This window comes from Pituophis catenifer, unplaced genomic scaffold (genome assembly GCF_029215685.1).
Source record: "Pituophis catenifer annectens isolate HBS135680 unplaced genomic scaffold, rPitCat1.0.hap2 SCAF_2, whole genome shotgun sequence".
Taxonomy (NCBI): domain Eukaryota; kingdom Metazoa; phylum Chordata; class Lepidosauria; order Squamata; family Colubridae; genus Pituophis; species Pituophis catenifer.
The window spans coordinates 3,572,530-3,589,387 of record NW_027256882.1 but is presented as its reverse complement, the minus strand read 5'-3'; the positions used below and the strand labels follow the sequence as shown (position 1 = coordinate 3,589,387).

At 46.8% G+C, this 16,858-nt stretch overlaps 1 pseudogene; it reads left to right on the top strand.

Annotated features, from left to right (window-relative positions):
• LOC139309256 (zinc finger protein 91-like) overlaps positions 1-16,858 on the top strand; it is a 38,528-nt pseudogene that overhangs the window by 15,055 nt on the left and 6,615 nt on the right.

Genomic DNA, 16,858 nt, shown 5'->3' with positions numbered 1-16,858 from the left:
GTCTGTCTTCATATTTCTTCATCATCTGTTGTATATTCTCCACTTTTTCATCTGTTTTCTCTATTTTTAATTTTATGTTGTTTCGATGAAGAAAGACGCGTAGGCAGGATGATGGTTCAGGGGAAGGCCCCTCAGGTGGAAGGCACCTTGATCAAGGCACCTCGGTGTGAGGTACCTTGGGGAAGGCACTCTGACTCCATCCAGAAGGCTTCCTTTTATTGTCATTTTACAACTATCATGGCAAAACATCAATCAACGTTTACTGATCCTGATTGGCTACAGAAAGCTCGTGAACTCCACATGGATCCCTTGTGCTTCCCTCATGTTATTTCCTGTGACAGACAATTGCCTACGTGTTGGGCCCCCATGCCTGGTATGTCTGAGATAAGGTCTCTGCCAGACATCCTGTTTTACGTTTCTGAGAAGATTAGAACATATGGTAATGTTGTTTACCCAGTGCGGTTTGCCGGCAACTGAGATAACACCATCCCCACATTTTTTATCTTGTATTCCTTGCAAAATCATCTGCATTGTCGCATCTTTTTCTTTCTCACGTTCTTTCTCTTTTTCCTGCTGCATCATTGCCTGTATTGATCGTTGTCCTCCCGCTGGTGATGAGGAAGGGGTCAATCCAGCAGAGCTAACAACTGCTGCTTTTTTGGTCATTTCTATAGGTAATCCAAATCAAAATGTCTTCAAGTTCTTCTCAACCCTAATCCGTTTTTATAAATGGCAGGAAGTTAAAAAACAAAAACAAAACAAGGAAAGACCAAAAAAACAAACAAACAAAAACACTCTTCAGGCTCTTGTGTGCCCTAATCCAGTCACATGAAATAGCCAAAAATAAATTCAAATAACAATCTCCAATCAGTAAGTAAAAAAAGGCAAAAAAAAGTTTCTTCAGATTCTTGTATGCCTTAATCCAATTGAATAAACACTGAATATTGTTTAAACACTGAATAAACACAATTGAATATTGTGGAGGAATAAAAGAAGAAAAAGAAAAGGGAGAGAAAAGAAAAGAATATATATATGTGTGTGTGTGTGTGTGTGTGTGTGTGTGTGTGTGTGTTCCAACAATTTAAAAATAAAAATATAGGAGAACTGGAGAGGTGGAAATAGAAAGGGGAAGGCTCTCCATCTAATTTAAAAGTCCACAAATGTGTAGCATTCAAAATCTCTTTCTTGTGCCACACTTGGTTTAACAGCTTTCTTTTCCAGAGTCGATATTATCTTTTCACTTTTAACCACCTTTCAGCAATGTTTTTTCCAGCAGTACACCTGTATAAACAATCTTGTAGACACTCTTTGATGCTCTTTTAAGTTTTATCTATGAGCTGGCACATTGACCTTGAAAAATAACACAGTTGCTACTTTTTTTCCTTTCCCCTCAGTTAAAAAAAGGAAACAAGGAGAGAATACAATGTTTCAGTCCACTAGATGGCAATGTCTCTTATTTCTTCCACTTCTCTTTGTTCTGTTTCCAATTAACAATGAAACCAATATATCAAAAAAAAGTTAAAAAGTAAAAATCAACCAAAAACAAAAATGACAAAGCTAATTCCAAGATTTATAAACTCAAAATGCATCAAAAGTTTAGTATTTAGACAGATAAAAAAGTGAATCTCCTTTCCAATCCAGTCCAGTCCAAATTAAAATGAAACTTTCCACTGGCATCCACACATAAAAATAGTTTATATTTTAGGAAAATTGACTTAAATTCAAGCTCAATTCCGCTGCTAAATTACTTCTAAATTGAATTCTAGTTGCATTTGCACTTCAGGGTGTTCTTAAAATCCAAGTTTAAAAAGCCTCTCACCAGATCGTAACACTTTCACTCATTCTCAGCAGCTCACTCACTCATTGTCCCAACCTCAGCAGCTTAATGGCTGCCTCTTCAGCGCCGGAAAAAAGAGCTTCTCCTGGATCAACCACGGACTTTGCGGTGTCTCTGGGATCAGCAGGATGTGCCCTCCTCTATCACTGTCTCTACGGGACAGTGAGGTCCAAATTGGACCGTCCAGCGGTGGAGATATCGGCGGTGGTTTCAGAGCCCCGAAACTTCCCGTCGTCCGGTCGCGATGCCAGCCCCGCCTCCGGAGGCCTCTTTCTTTTCAAAGACTTTTGCCCTGGATCTCGTGCAGTCCTCAGTTTCTGGGAACACAGGCCTAAAGTATTGCAGTGTGAGATCCCGCAAGATCATTAGTGTGAGATCTTGCACTTCTCGTCTTGTGTGATCTCACAGTAAAGTAGTTTAGGCCTCTGTTCTCTGCAATCGGAAGCCTGTACCAGATCTGGCCAAAAAATCCTTTCAAGCTAATGAGACTTTGGGGCAGCAAAATAGCCATTGTTGAAGCCTCCCAACCTTTCCACTCTCAGCGCGATGAGCGTTTACAAGCCAATGGGAGGCTTCAGGGAAGGGACTTCACTCCAAAGTCTCATCACTGGGATCAAGGAATGGGGCGAGCGGGAGTCCTGCCTGCCAGACAGACGCCCTGCAATAGCTGCTCCAAGGTACATCGGGGAAGAAGGAACTTTTTTCAAAATAGTTTCAGTTCTCACAGGTCTCTGCTGAAATTAAGCCAGCCCAATAAATCTTTTATTTTTTTCTCCTCTTTCCTCCTTGGGTGTTTCCCCTGATTATTCTATGACTCAAAACAGACTTTGATTGAGATTTGCACATATATAGATAATTGTAAAGAAAGAGATGTTTTCTAGATATTTTCAAAGCTTTCAGGACTCATGAATATAGAAATCATCCTGTCTATATCACACCACTGTAAGCATGCAAACATAAAACTTAAAGGAATTCTGGAAAAAATTCAGAAGGAAATTCACTTGACTTTGTACGGTTTGATCTTTTTCTCTAACCTTGTTATTATTTTCATTTCTCTTTTACTTTGAAGGCAATAATGGTCAAGAGAATCAAGATTTTTGTGAATTGTTCCAAGTGATCAATGCTAAAGATGGAACGGAGAAGTTTGGAATTCGAATGGAACTAGAAACCCATGATAGAAACCCGTCAAATGATTGGAATCAGGAAAGCTCATCTTCCACTGATGGTCCAATGCAAGACTTTCTTGCCCAACAGGAGAAAATAAGGAAAAAATATATTGGGGAAAGTGTTAAGCCAATCAAAGCTAAATTACAAGTAAAAGAACACTATTTAAGCCAAAACAAAGGAGAAGATGCTTTAAGGAGACACAACAGACAATGTTACAATGGGACATTCATTCCTTCTCTTGAAAATAAGTTCCTTACATCTCAAAAAGTGATAGACACAAAAGAGAAGCCTTACAAATGTTTGGAATGTGGAAAATGTTTTAGAACAAGCAGGCAACTTACTTCCCACGAAGAGATTCACACTGGGGAGAAGCTATACAAATGCAGAGAGTCTGGTAACAGGTTCAGAAAACGTAGTAATCTTATTTCCCCTAAAAGGATCCAGGCAGGGGAAAAGCCATTTAAATGCATGGAGTGTGGAAAGACCTTTGCTCATAGAAATGGACTTACTCTCCACAAAATGATCCACACAGGGGAAAAGCCATTTAAATGCATGGAGTGCCAAAAAAACTTTGCTCGAAGAAGTAGTTTTATATCCCATAAGAGGATCCACACAGGGGAGAAGCCATATAAATGCATGGAGTGTGGAAAAACCTTTGCTCAAAGGGGTAGTCTTATTTCCCATAAGAGGATCCACACCGGCGAAAAGCCATATAAATGCATGGAGTGTGGAAAGACTTTTGCTCATAGGAGTAGTCTTATTTCCCATGAGAGGATCCACACAGGGGAAAAGCCATTTAAATGCATGGAGTGTGGGAAAACATTTGCTCGAAGGGATATTCTTATTTCCCATAAGAGGATCCACACAGGGGAAAAGCCTTACAAATGTTTGGAATGTGGAAAATGTTTTAGAACAAGCAGGCAACTTACTTCCCATGAAGGGATTCACACTGGGGAGAAGCTATACAAATGCAGAGAGTCTGGTAACAGGTTCAGAAAACGTAGTAATCTTATTTCCCCTAAAAGGATCCACGCAGGGGAAAAGCCATTTAAATGCATGGAGTGTGGAAAGACCTTTGCTCATAGAAATGGACTTACTCTCCACAAAATGATCCACACAGGGGAAAAGCCATTTAAATGCATGCAGTGCCAAAAAAACTTTGCTCGAAGAAGTAGTTTTATATCCCATAAGAGGATCCACACAGGGGAGAAGCCATATAAATGCATGGAGTGTGGAAAAACCTTTACTCAAAGGGGTAGTCTTATGTCCCATAAGAGGACCCACACAGGCGAAAAGCCATATAAATGCACGGAATGTGGAAAGACTTTTGCTCATAGGAGTAGTCTTATTTCCCATAAGAGGATCCACACAGGGGAAAAGCCATTTAAATGCATGGAGTGTGGGAAAACATTTGCTCGAAGGGATATTCTTATTTCCCATAAGAGGATCCACACAGGGGAAAAGCCATTTAAATGCATGGAGTGTGGAAAGAGCTTTGCTTACAGATGTGTCCTAAGAGCACATGAAAGGCTCCACACACGGGAGAAACCGTATAAATGCATGGAATGTGGAAAGAGCTTTGCTCAAAGAGATCCTCTTATTTCCCATAAGAGGATCCACACAGGGGAAAAGCCATTTAAATGCATGGAGTGTGGAAAGGCCTTTGCTCACAGCTGTTACCTAAGAGTCCATGAAAGATTCCACACAGGTGAGAAACCATATAAATGCATGGAGTGTGGAAAGGGCTTTGCTCAGAAAGTTAGTCTGTCTTCTCATAAAAGGATCCACGCTCAGGAGAAACTGTATAGCAATAATAATTCCACTTAGACTTATATACCACTCCACAATGCTTTACAGCACTCTTTGAGCAGTTTACAAAGTCAGCATATGGTCTCCAGCAATCTGGGTCCTCATTTTACCCACCTCAGAAGGATGAAAGCTGAATCAACCATGACCCTGTCAGAATCAAACTTCTGGCTGGGGGCAATTAGCCTATAGTACTGCATTCTAATCACTGATCCACCACGTCTCTATAGATTTTGATCTGTACGCATATTGTGCCTTTCTGATCCAAAGGAGACAAGGTGGAATCCAACAAAATGAAATTTAATGTGGAGAAAAGTAAGCTTTTACACGTGGGCAGGAAAAACAGATTACCTGAAACCTGGCTCGAAAATAGTAACTGAAGAGTCCTTGGAGTCAGAATGGATGATCAATTAAGCATGAATCACCTGTGTGCGGCAGCAGCCCAAAAAAGTGAATACAATCCTTGGTTGAATAAATAGAGGCATAGAATCAAAATCACATGAAGTATTAGTACCGCTTCATAAAGACATAGTAATACCACGCCTGGAATACCGCATCCTGTTTGGGTCATCACGTTACAAAAAAGATGTTGAAACTTTGGAAAAAGGGCAAAGAAGAGCAGCTAAGCTGATTAAAGGCCGGAAGACTAAAACAAGAACAGTTATAGGAACTGGGCATGGCTAGTCTAGTGAAGAGAAGGACCAGGGGAGACAGGATAGCAGTGTTGCAATATTTGAGAGGCTGCCATAGAGAGGAGAGGGTCAAGCTGTTTTCCAAGGCACCTGAAGGCCAGACAAGGAATGATGGATGGAAACTTATCAAGGAGCAATTCTACCTAGAAATAAGGAGAACTTTTCTGACAGAACAATCAACCAATGGAAGAGCTTGCCTTCGGAAGTTGTGGGCGCTTCATCGCTGGTGGCTTTGAAGAAGAGATTGGACTACCATTTGTCAGAAATAGTGTAGGGTCTCCTGCTTCGGCGGAGGGTTGGACTAGATGAGTGACAAGGTCCGTTCCAACTCTGTTAATCTAATATCTAATTTTCTCCCCAAACCACCAGAGGGCTAGATAACAAACAATGGGTGGAAACTAATCAAAGAGAGAAGCAACTTGGAACTTTCTTACAGTGAGGACAATTCACCCATGGAACAGCTTGCCTTCAGATAGCGTGGGTGCTTCTTCACTGGACATTTTTAAGAAGAGACTGGACAATCACTTTCTGAAATGATATAGGATCTCCTGCTTGATCAGGGGACTGGACTAGAAGAGCTCCAATTTCCCTTCCAGCTCTATTCTGATTTTGATTTTGAATCCTCAATCCATTCTGGTGCTTTTTTGCTAAGTAGGAGGTTTTAAAAGAAAGATGAGTATCAGTGGAGATTAAAGTTACCTTTTGCCCTGAAAGTGATGTGTGGATGCCAATATTTAAGTAGTGCAGATTTCCTAATTGTTTCAAGTAACTCCCTCTGATGAGTCTATCCACTAGAGCAGAGTTGCAGGCAGAAATGCAATTAGTCCTGAATCCCTTACTATTGTTTCAGCTTTTCTGTTAGATGTTTTTGTGCCAGCCATGGCAGTTTCCTAAAAGGCCACCAGATGGGAGGAAAGAGGCACCTTTGATCCCATTGGTGGGTCAGAGGGCTCCGGCCCCTGCAGCCCCATTGGGGAGAGTTAATGGCCCTACGGCCCCGTCACACCCATTGGTAAGGGAGGGGTAAGAGGGCCACCATAAGAACCCCTGCGCAGGGGTTGCCCTCTAGCTTTTGTTCCTGCTCCCTTCGGGACTAATCCATGGACTCAGTCCAGGCATGGATGCCTCCATGCCAGGGAACTCATTTTCTCTTCTTTATCCTTAAATAAAGCTTCACCTGATTGCATCCCTGTGTGCTGCCTCTTTCTTGGAAGTGCCTCAACGAACCATCAACCTTGTGAGGGCTCTCCCAAAGTGGTAGCAGAGGATGGTTCGAGGCAACGCTTCCAAACCAGCAGAAACAAAATGCCTGGAGGTTCCAACAAGAACCCCTCAGAGATGGATGGCAGGAGATCTTCGAGCCTCCAACCAAGGATGGCATCCATGCATCCAGTCCCTGATGCAATTTTCGATCCAGCCGAGGGCTCAGATGATCTCTATGCCCCCAGAGAACCTAGTGGAACGCCGGGGACCCCTTCGCACACTTCCCTGCAGCTGCAAGCCACAGAGGGAAGCATGGAAGGCCAGCAGTCCACCCAGAATTGCTAGGACACCGGGGAGGCGGCCTGGGACCAAGCCACCTCCAGCGTAGACCAGCTGACTGGTGAGGAATGCAGAGAGCTGCTCCGAACGCTCCTAGCAGCCCAAGGGAAGCCATAAGCCAAGTCGTGTGGCACACCAGTGCAGGGGGCCTCGGGACACCGGTTAAGTCATTCCCCAGCACCCAGGAGGCCCCCTAACATGGCGCCCACCACCCTGGGGGATCCCGGGGCCCCGGAGCTTTTGGCGGGAAAATTCTCACCAGACTGCGACCTGCAGCTTCTGGGGCCAACCAGAAGCAACATGGCGCCCCCCCAGGCCATCTACCCCAGCGAGGCTAGGTAGACCTCAGCTAGGCCTCAAGGCCCAGCAACCAGTGGCGGCCAGCCGAAGCGGCATGCAAACTGCTCGGTCCCTCCCCACCGGAAAGCCTCAAAGCCTACACAAGCCTTGAAGCCTGCCCAGCCTCACCTGCTGCAGCAGGCATCAGGGCCATGATCCAAGTTCTGGTCACGGCCCTGGAGGCCACGACGACCGCAACCTCAATGTCGGGGGTAGCCAGCCTCCCTTGCTACCCCCCGGAGACTGACAACAGGGGCGGGGCACCCAGTTTGGAGCCCCCCAGCCACGTCCCGTGCCTCCGGAGGGTCTCCAAAGGAGCCCCGAGGCCTCCAATCCAGGAGACGTCTGGCCTGGAGCCTCCCAACTGCGCCTCGTACCTCCGGGGGCCTTCAGGAGAACCCCTGGAGGCTCCAGCCTACCGACACCCCCACTGTGGCAATGGAGAACTCACCTCTTGGGGGGGCCTCCAGCCGAGCCCCCCACCTCCGACGATGGCAACCTCCTCCGGAGTCTTCAGGACCAGTGGTGGGCCCCTCCAAGCGATCCTCGGCGTCCTTGGGCCTTCCCGGCCCCATCCTGCAGTCTTCGCCCCCGGGTAAATGCTCCAGTACGGGGGGGTACAGAAGTACAGTACAGAAGAGTCTTCAGGGCTTCCATGGCCTTCAGCCCCTCTTCGGGCCCAGGCTGCGGCCTACAGGCCTGGGCCCAGGCCTGACCCTGGAGCACTGAGAGAGACGTCCGCTCCCTTTGGCTCCTGGGCTGAAATGAGCTCTGAGCATGCCCAGTTGCCCGAGCATGCTCAGTCGGCGCCATCTAAAAAAGAAAAATACCAACACTTACCAGCAGAGGGATCCCTCTCCCATTTACTTCAACGGAATCTTTTCAGAGATACCCTGGACAGCCAGCTGGATCTGTATTTTCTGCTCCTGTTTATTCTTCTGCTGCCCTCCCAAATAATTTTGAAAAATTGCATCTGGGGGGCGAGAATTTCAACATCTAGAATAAGGAAATACAAGTATGCCTCTTAAAGGAAGGGACCCTAGAAATGGTTTTAGACCCCCCCCCACCTTTCCCTTGGGGGCCTCAAGAAGAGTGGTACCACAGGAAAACCTATACCACTCTACTGAACTCACTGGATGCTAAGTTGTACCCTAGCATTCCAGATGGGCTCACAGCTGGTGAGATTTGTATAGCTTGTTTAGCAGTGATAGCTTGGGCTCCACTACAAGGCTTACATCAGAGTTCTACAATACCAAGCTGAGATTTGGGGCTAGCATGGCTGAGCACCTGGGAAAGTTGAAGGCACTCAGGGCAGAACTGGTGCTCAGGGACTACCCCGTGACTGAGGCCAACATGATTGCAGTTATTCTGGCATCCCTGGACAAAAGTTGGGGCAATTTTATTGTCTCACTAGAGGGAACCAGGAAGGAAGCCATGACTCTGTCCTACCTCACAGGGAGGCTCAATGAGGAGGACAGGAGGCATAGAGATGCAGGAGAATATGCCAGGGCCACAACTCAGTGCATCAACAGGAAACACCAGAGTTCAGAGGAGGCTAACGCTCTACTCAAGTGTTTTATTTGTGGCTCTGAGGAGCATCTGAAGAGGACTTCCCCCATTACCAGCAAGGGCCCAAGCATGATTCCAATCAAGGAAGGGGGCAGGGGGCAGAAAAGGGCGTGGTGGGGGCAAAGGTGGCGTTAATGGCAATTTTGTATGTACTTGTTATCTCACCCCCGCCACAAAGGCTGATGGCCCCATTGGCCTCTGGTTACTGGACTCTGGGGCTTCATCCCACATTGCCAACATGAAGCAAGGTTTTAAAAGGTTAAGGAGAATTAACTCCTCTGTCAAGGTTGCCAATGGTGATAATGCTTTGGTTGTTGGGGAGGGCGCTGTCTCTATACCAGGGCTGGGCAATGTTGAAGGTGTATTACATGCTCCCTCTATCGCCAATAATTTGTTGAGCATAATCAAATTATGTGATGATGGCAGGGTGGAAGTATTGTTTCATAAAGGGGAAGGTCATGTCACTCGGGACCAAAAGGTTATTGGGAGTGTTACTATTATAAATGGTTTGCCATATTTCTCCCCCGAGGGCCCAGCTACAGAGGACAGCCCACAGGGTGCCACCTCAGAAGGGGCCTGCGTGCAAAGAGAGAGAAAGGCCCCACAGCCAGCCCCAAGGGCATCTAAGGTGCATAAGACAGAGACGGCCACTCCCAAGGGACCACAGCCAGCTCCCAGGCTGTCAAAGGGGCGCAAGGCCGAAGCAGTTGCGCCCATGCCTCCAGCCAGCCCCATGGCCTTTCAACGCCAAAGCGGGCAAGAAACTCGAGCCCCAGCAGGCACCTAAGGCAGATAAGCCCAAAAAAGGGCCTAAGGAGCCGGCTGTCAAGCCTCGGTTGGGTCTCGTCATCAATAGGGAGGACGATGAGGAAGGGGCGAGCTGCTGGACTCTCCGGGGGTGTGTCATCAGCTGTTTGAGAAGTCTTTACCACTCGCACACAAAACGAAGCCAACGCTTTCATCGAAGATCGGGGGGGCATGGGGTATGCAGATGACGCTGCCTTGTGATGTAACAGAAGCGCACTCCTCCTACAGGCCAGCTAGGGGAAGGAGGGATGATGTTGACTGTTTGATTGCCAATTGATTTATTGCGCTCCTCCTACAGGCCAGCAAGGGGAAGGAGGGGTGATGTTAACTGTTTGATTGCCAATTGATTTCTTGCTGCGTATATAAAAGGTGCTACACTGCGATTGCATGTAGCGCTAACTTTAAACCTTGTTTCCAGCTTGTGCCTTTCTCCTGCCTGTGTTTGCTGTGCCGAACCTAATTAAAGAAATTGGTGGTGGCTTGTTTCCAGTGCAGTTGGGTGGACTGGCCGAGAGAAAGTTAGCGCTCCCCCCACCCACCAATTTCAACTGCCTATGTTCCCTAGCTGCGGTCCGGTGAGAAAGGCTGTCAGTGATGGCAGAAGGGACGGCACTAGGTGATTCGGAGTTGGAGGTCCCTCAAGAGGCTGACGTGGAAGAGGTGGTTGTGGAAGAGGAGAAGCTACAAACTGCAACCCTTCACCAACCGGTGGTCAGACCAAGCTGTGCCAGCTACAGGAGGAGGACTGTGTGGAGACGCCTGGTGCGCAGAGTCAAGAGCTAGACCCTTCGGGACAGGTTTCCGGTGGGGGCTGGTGGCCTAGTTCTACTCATACCGGGCCCCAATGGCCATCTACCCCCACCATTGGGTCCATCATTTAGAGGTTGGCGGGAGAGACGGACAGACGACAAAGAGGCGGACTGGGGCTATGATACTACAGGTCCTGAACCCAGTGCTATGGATGCTATAAGAGACCGGTTTGGAGAAGGGAGTTTCCGGGATGCCCCCGTCTTGGCCGAGACCGGCACCACCCAAGGCAACCAGAGCTAAGGGGGTGTCAGTGGGGAAGCCGCTTCATATCAAATGTGCCCACCTTTTACATCGGAGATTAGGCCATGCGAGCTTCCCTGTGGTCAAAAAGATGGGGGAATTTGCTGAGGGGATTCATCTCCGGGATTGTGAGATGTTTCTGGACTGCGCCATCTGTAAGAGGGCAAAGAGGAAGGCCGCCCCAAAACCTAAAGTGTCTCTGCGTAAAACTCAATACCCATATCAATTAGTCCATTTTGATTTGGTTGGGCCATTTACACCGTCCCTAGGGAAAAGGCAGTATTTCCTCACTGCCATCGACGATTTCTCATGGTACGGCCATGTATATACCCTCACAGAAAAATCTGAAGCTTTAGATGCCATAAAATCGCTATACAACTATGTGGAAACTCAGCACAAGACAAAGATCGTGCAGCTGCAGAGCGACCGTGGGGCTGAGTTCATGTCCCGAAAGTTCCAAGACTGGATAAGGCATAAGGGCATATGCCATTTTCGTACAGTGTCCTTTAGTCCTGCGCAGAACAGCGTGGCAGAAAAACGAAATGGTATCCTGCAGACTATGGTGCGTAGTCTGATTGCGGATGCTGGGATTGCGGAATCATACTGGGCGGAGGCGCTACATTATGCCAATTACACCTTAAACCGCATCTGGAGCAGCGTTGTGGACTAGACAACGCTAGTTGTCCATATTTTCTGGTCCACGGTAGGAAGCCAAGTTTGGGACACTTGCGTGTATTTGGTTCCTACGCTTGGGTGCACATCCCCAAGCAGCTGCAAAAAAGGGGAGTTCCGTCTCCCAGAGACAGGTTCCCTGGTTCCAAGGCTTACCAGTTCCTGGGAGAAGGGGGCAGGACTGTGACCTCCCAATCTGCCTCCTTCAAAGAGGACTCCAATTGGACCCAAATCCACTCATGATCTGGGCCCATACGTCAGCCAACCCAGCAAAACCGCACTGACCACACCTGAGACAATCACAGACCCTGCCACCGACGAGAGCGAGGAACAGGACGAAGAGGTCAGCCTACCTGGTCCAGATGGGGAGGATGAGCCATCCAGTCCTGAGGGGAAAGACATGCCATCTTCACCCGACTCTTCGCCTCCAGCGACGCCTCAGAAGCCCATGATGCCCAACGCCTGGGACTGAGGGCCTCCACATCCCGGTTGTGAACAGCCAGTCGACAAGGAAACTGCAGAAGAAAAGGGTAGTGGCAGGAGGTCAAAGCGGTCCAACAAGGGGGTCCCACCAAAGAGAATCGACATTGGACACGTTGCATCTGTCAACAGCGTCGTGGTCACCCCAAAGACTTTCTCTGACATCCAGGAGCTGCCCATCAAAGAACAGGAGAGGTGGCAGCTCGCGATGGAGCAGGAGATGGAGAGCCTGAGAAAGCTCAAGGTTTTCACCCCGTAACAACCACCAAAGGAGAAGAAGGTCATTGGCACAAGGTGGGATTTCAAGGCCAAACCACTTGCCAATGGCTGCTACAAGGCATGCTTGGTAGCACAGGGGTTCACCCAGCGCTACATGGAAGACTACAGGGAGACCTACTCTCCGACCGTCTGGGCAGAAAGTGTCAAGGCCGCCCTTGTAACTGCAGCTGCTCTGGGAAAGGAAGTCTATCAATTCGACATCCAGACGGCCTACCTCCACGCCAACTTGGACTGGCAGATCTACGTGAGGGCCCCTCCTGGTTACCAGCAGAAGGGAGAAAACACATGGTTGCTCCAAAAGGGGTTATATGGCTTCAAGCAGTCAGGGAAACTCTGGTTCGACTGTCTCAGAAAAAGTTTAGAACGAATTGGCTTCAGGGCTGTTAGGATATGGTTTGAGCCTAACAAGTTGTCCAGGCAATATATGTGTTCTGTGACTTTAATATGAATATGTATTGTGTGACTTTAAAGTTATCCTGCTGATTCATTGTAATGCTGAGTCATGCTGTAATTAGTTGTGAACGTATTTAAGAAAGGTACTATAACGTATTCAGTTGATGATAAGCTACCATTGGGTGTGGAGTTGCAACCATTGTGCTATCATCAGTTGGATGGATCTGCTACCATCGTGGTTTGTTACCAGAGTGAGTTTGTTATTCTAACCAACTACTGTTTGTGTGGTAAGATTTTGTATCACTGGACTGATTTAACTGGCAAAGACTTGGATTGATTTAAAGACTATGAGATTGTTTTTTCACTATAAAGTAAACTTTTGATAAACCAGTTTGCACATCTCTTATTCATTGCTCTCAGCAACGTTTCTCTGTGCTCTACACTCTGCTGGTTGGTAACACAACAACAATATCCTTAACAAGGGCATCTCATGCAGATGAATGCGTTTTCACATGTGACTTCAAAGGCGCTACAGAACCGGTTTATGTAGACGACCTCTTATATGTAGGGCCTGGCAAGGAAAGGTGTGATGAATTTGCCAAGGCCCTGGGAGAAAGGTTTACCCTGAAGTCCTTGGGGCGGGTTGACAGGTACCTGGGGGTGCACATCTTGGCCACTGAAAAGGGGTTCGCCCTATCTCAGAAAGAAAAGATTGAGTTGTTGGCCAGATGCAAAATGGCGAAGTCTAACCCAACGCATAGCCCCATACAAAGTGGCTTCTATGGTCACAGTCACAAGGACAGCCCTGAGTTCACAGATAATAAGTTATCCAGATCTGTGATTGGGTCCTTGCTATACATTAGCAATTGGAGCAGGCCTGACATAGCTTTAGCTGTGAATCTATTGTCCAGGCATGTGGAAAACCCAAAATAATTCCACTAGGATGCTGTCAAGAAGGTACTCAGGTACCTCAGGGGCATGGCCGATGCTCGCCTTGTGCTGGAGCCAGAGAAGGGGAAGCCGGCCCAGCTCTCTGCTTACTCAGACGCAGACTGGGCTGGTGACACCAAGAGTAGACGGAGCACCTCTGGTTTCCTCATATTCCTAAATGGCTGCCCCATCCATTGGCATGTTAGGCAGCAAAATTTGTTTCTTGCTCCACGGCCAAGGCGGAATATGCCAGTCTGTCAGACACAGTCAATGATTTGATTTGGTTCGACGCTCTGGTAACAAGCATCTGGGCACCCCCTCCTCTGCCCATCCAAATTCAAGAAGACAATACGGCTGCAATTGAAATCTCGGGGGCATATGCGGTGGGCTCTAGGTCCCACCGCATAGATATCTGCTACAAAAATGTCAGGCAACTTGCCAGAATGGGTTTCGTACATGTCAAACATTGTAGTACAACCGACCAGATAGCTGACCTGTTCACCAAACCTGTGCCTATTGACACAACCTTCTGTGCAAGCATTTGTGTTTGGTCTTGTAAACGCATACAATGCATCTGCATGTCTATGACACCTGCTCGCCCCCTCATACATACTCACTGGTACCTGTCATTGGTTAGCAAGAAGGGGAATTGTTAGATGTTTTTGTGCCAGCCATGGCAGTTTCTTAAAAGGCCACCAGATGGGAGCAAAGAGGCACCTTTGATCCCACTGGTGGGTCAGAGGGCTCCGGCCCCTGCAGCCCCATTGGGGAGAGTTAATGGCCCTCCGGCCCCCTCACACCCATTGGTAAGAGAGGGGTCAGGGGCCCCCATAAGAACCCCTGCGCAGGGGCTGCCCTCTAGCTTTTGTTCTAGGTCCCTTCAGGACTAATCCATGGGCTCAGTCAAGCCTTGGATGCCTCATTTTATTTATTTATTTATTTTATTTTATTTCTATACCACCCTTCTCCTGCGGGACTCAGGGCGGTGTACAGCCAAGATAAAACATTGCATATAAAATTTTAAAACAATTTAAAAAACAATTAAATAATTTCGGCCCAAGATATTAAAAACAACCCAATTAAAACCAAAATTCAATTAAAAACTGAGGGGATGGGATCAAGCCAGCCCGGCTAGATGGAATAGGTGTGTTTTCAAGGCCCGACGAAAAGTCCGGAGGTCTGACATCATGTGTATCTCAGGTGCATCTTTTCTCTGCTTTATCCTTAAATAAAGCTTCAACTGCTGCCTCTTTCTTGGAAGCGCCTTAACAAACCATCAACCTTGTGAGAGCTCTCACATTTTCTTCCTTTGCTTACTATTGTCTCAGTCTGCTTTCCACCTGCTTCACATTATGTAACGCAAGTAATAACTGAGGAAGAAAACCATAAGGAAAAGGGGGTTGTAGTGATGCTGAATTAGAAAATGCAACTCATAGGCTGTGTGTCCTAATTTTGTGGTGAACTTTCTTTGCCTTCCCTCATGTTGCCCATCTCTGGACTCACACAATCTTATCAATACCTTTTTTAAAGTGAAGTCTCCAGAACTGGACACAGTATTCCAAATGGAGTCTCACTAAAGCCCTATGTAGAGGGATAGGAGCTCCTTTATGCTGATGGTGATACCTCTGGTGATGCATCTCAGAATTTTGTTTGCCTTCCCAGCTGCCTGGCCACACTGCTTACTTATGTTGCAGTTATCCTTGTTTCAGTGCCATGGCAACTACTTTCACATAGTTGTGTAAAAGAAGGGAAGAGAAAGCAGTGGTAGGGATATGTGGATGCATATTAAGTTCTCATAGGTAGGCAGCCTGCTGGCCAACCCAGGCAGTCCCTGATTTACAATAATTTATTAAGTAACCATTAGAAGTTCCAATGGCAATAAACGATGGCTCTGACCTCCTCCTTCCCTCCCTCCCTCCCTCCCTCCCTCCCTCCCAAATTAGGCATACTCCAGGATATCAGAATGAAAACCACTCTGGTGTGCTAACATTGCAAAGGATCAATCAAGAAGGAAGATCTTTGGAAATCAATGGGGACCAAAATAAGATGAAATTAAGAACTACTTCAAAAAATTACTTCAGTCCTTCCTGATGAAACATACAGAAATGTGAATGGGAACTTTCTCTGGGATGTCCAGATACCAAAAATAATCCAGCCTGCCAACAAAGGAGAAAATGTGTAGCTCATGGTTGAAATGAGGGGTCCTTGGTGGTCTCTGAGCTTGATTGTGTTGTTGCAGACCTTTCATTAGCCAAACGAGAGAAGATCCTCAGTGCACCAACCAACCTCAGAGGGCACCAAGGACCCCTCAATCGAACTGGCGTCCATTGTGTCAAATTAATCACTGTGTCAACCAGATGAATGCAAAAGCAAGGAACTGTTTTAGGTCAAAGACCCCTTAGGATGTGATGGAATAATGAGAGATGTCAATGTAGACTGCATGCAGAAAGCTTCAGGGTGAACCATTTGCCTTTCAAGCAAGAGGCCGGAATGAACAGAAGGAAACAAATGCATGGGAAAAATACATTTTTCAAGCATTAGGGCCACGTTCTTGTCTTTTTATGATGTGTCATAACATTAACTTAAATTTAACTATCAGTCATGTAGTTACTTGCTAAAGATGCATAAAATTCTCAATGGAGCCTTCAGCTTTTCTTGTTTTGCTATATTCTTGTTTTTTTTTCTCTTTCCATTTATGGTCTAATAATATATCCTTGCCTTAAATTCTCCAAGGGGCTTAAGCTTCCTTCGCATTTCTTGAGTTGAATTTTCTACTCAATCCCTATGTAAAAATGATTTTCCTCATCATAGTTTAGCTTTCTATTCCTTTTTCAGAATCTTCCTTTTCTTTCATCAGAAGAGACCGGAGGGGTCCCTGCCCTTTCTTCTCCCCACTTTGCTGAGACGCTGAGCGAATAGTTTGAAAAGGGCAGCTGAATGTATTGAATTAGAGAAATAAAAAAAGAAATAAAATCATTTTCCTGATTGTGGCTTTCCTGCCTGTGTCCCATCTGCCTCCCCTTCAGGCGGGAGTTTCCAACAACCGCAAGACACCAGCTGTCTTTCCCACAGAGGCTCCTGGTCCTCCTCTTCTGACCGCCCGGCTGTTTCTGACAGGATTTCGACCCTTTGCAGGCCTCCCACAATCTCTGCGGAGCCTTCAGGGCGGCTGTTCTTGAGGGAAAAACGATTTTAAATCCTCCAGAGAGATTTTTTCTTCATCTCCACAGACGGTTCCTGGACAGGAAAGGAGAGGAAGATGGAGAAAATGCCGCCTCTGAAAACCACAAAGCTT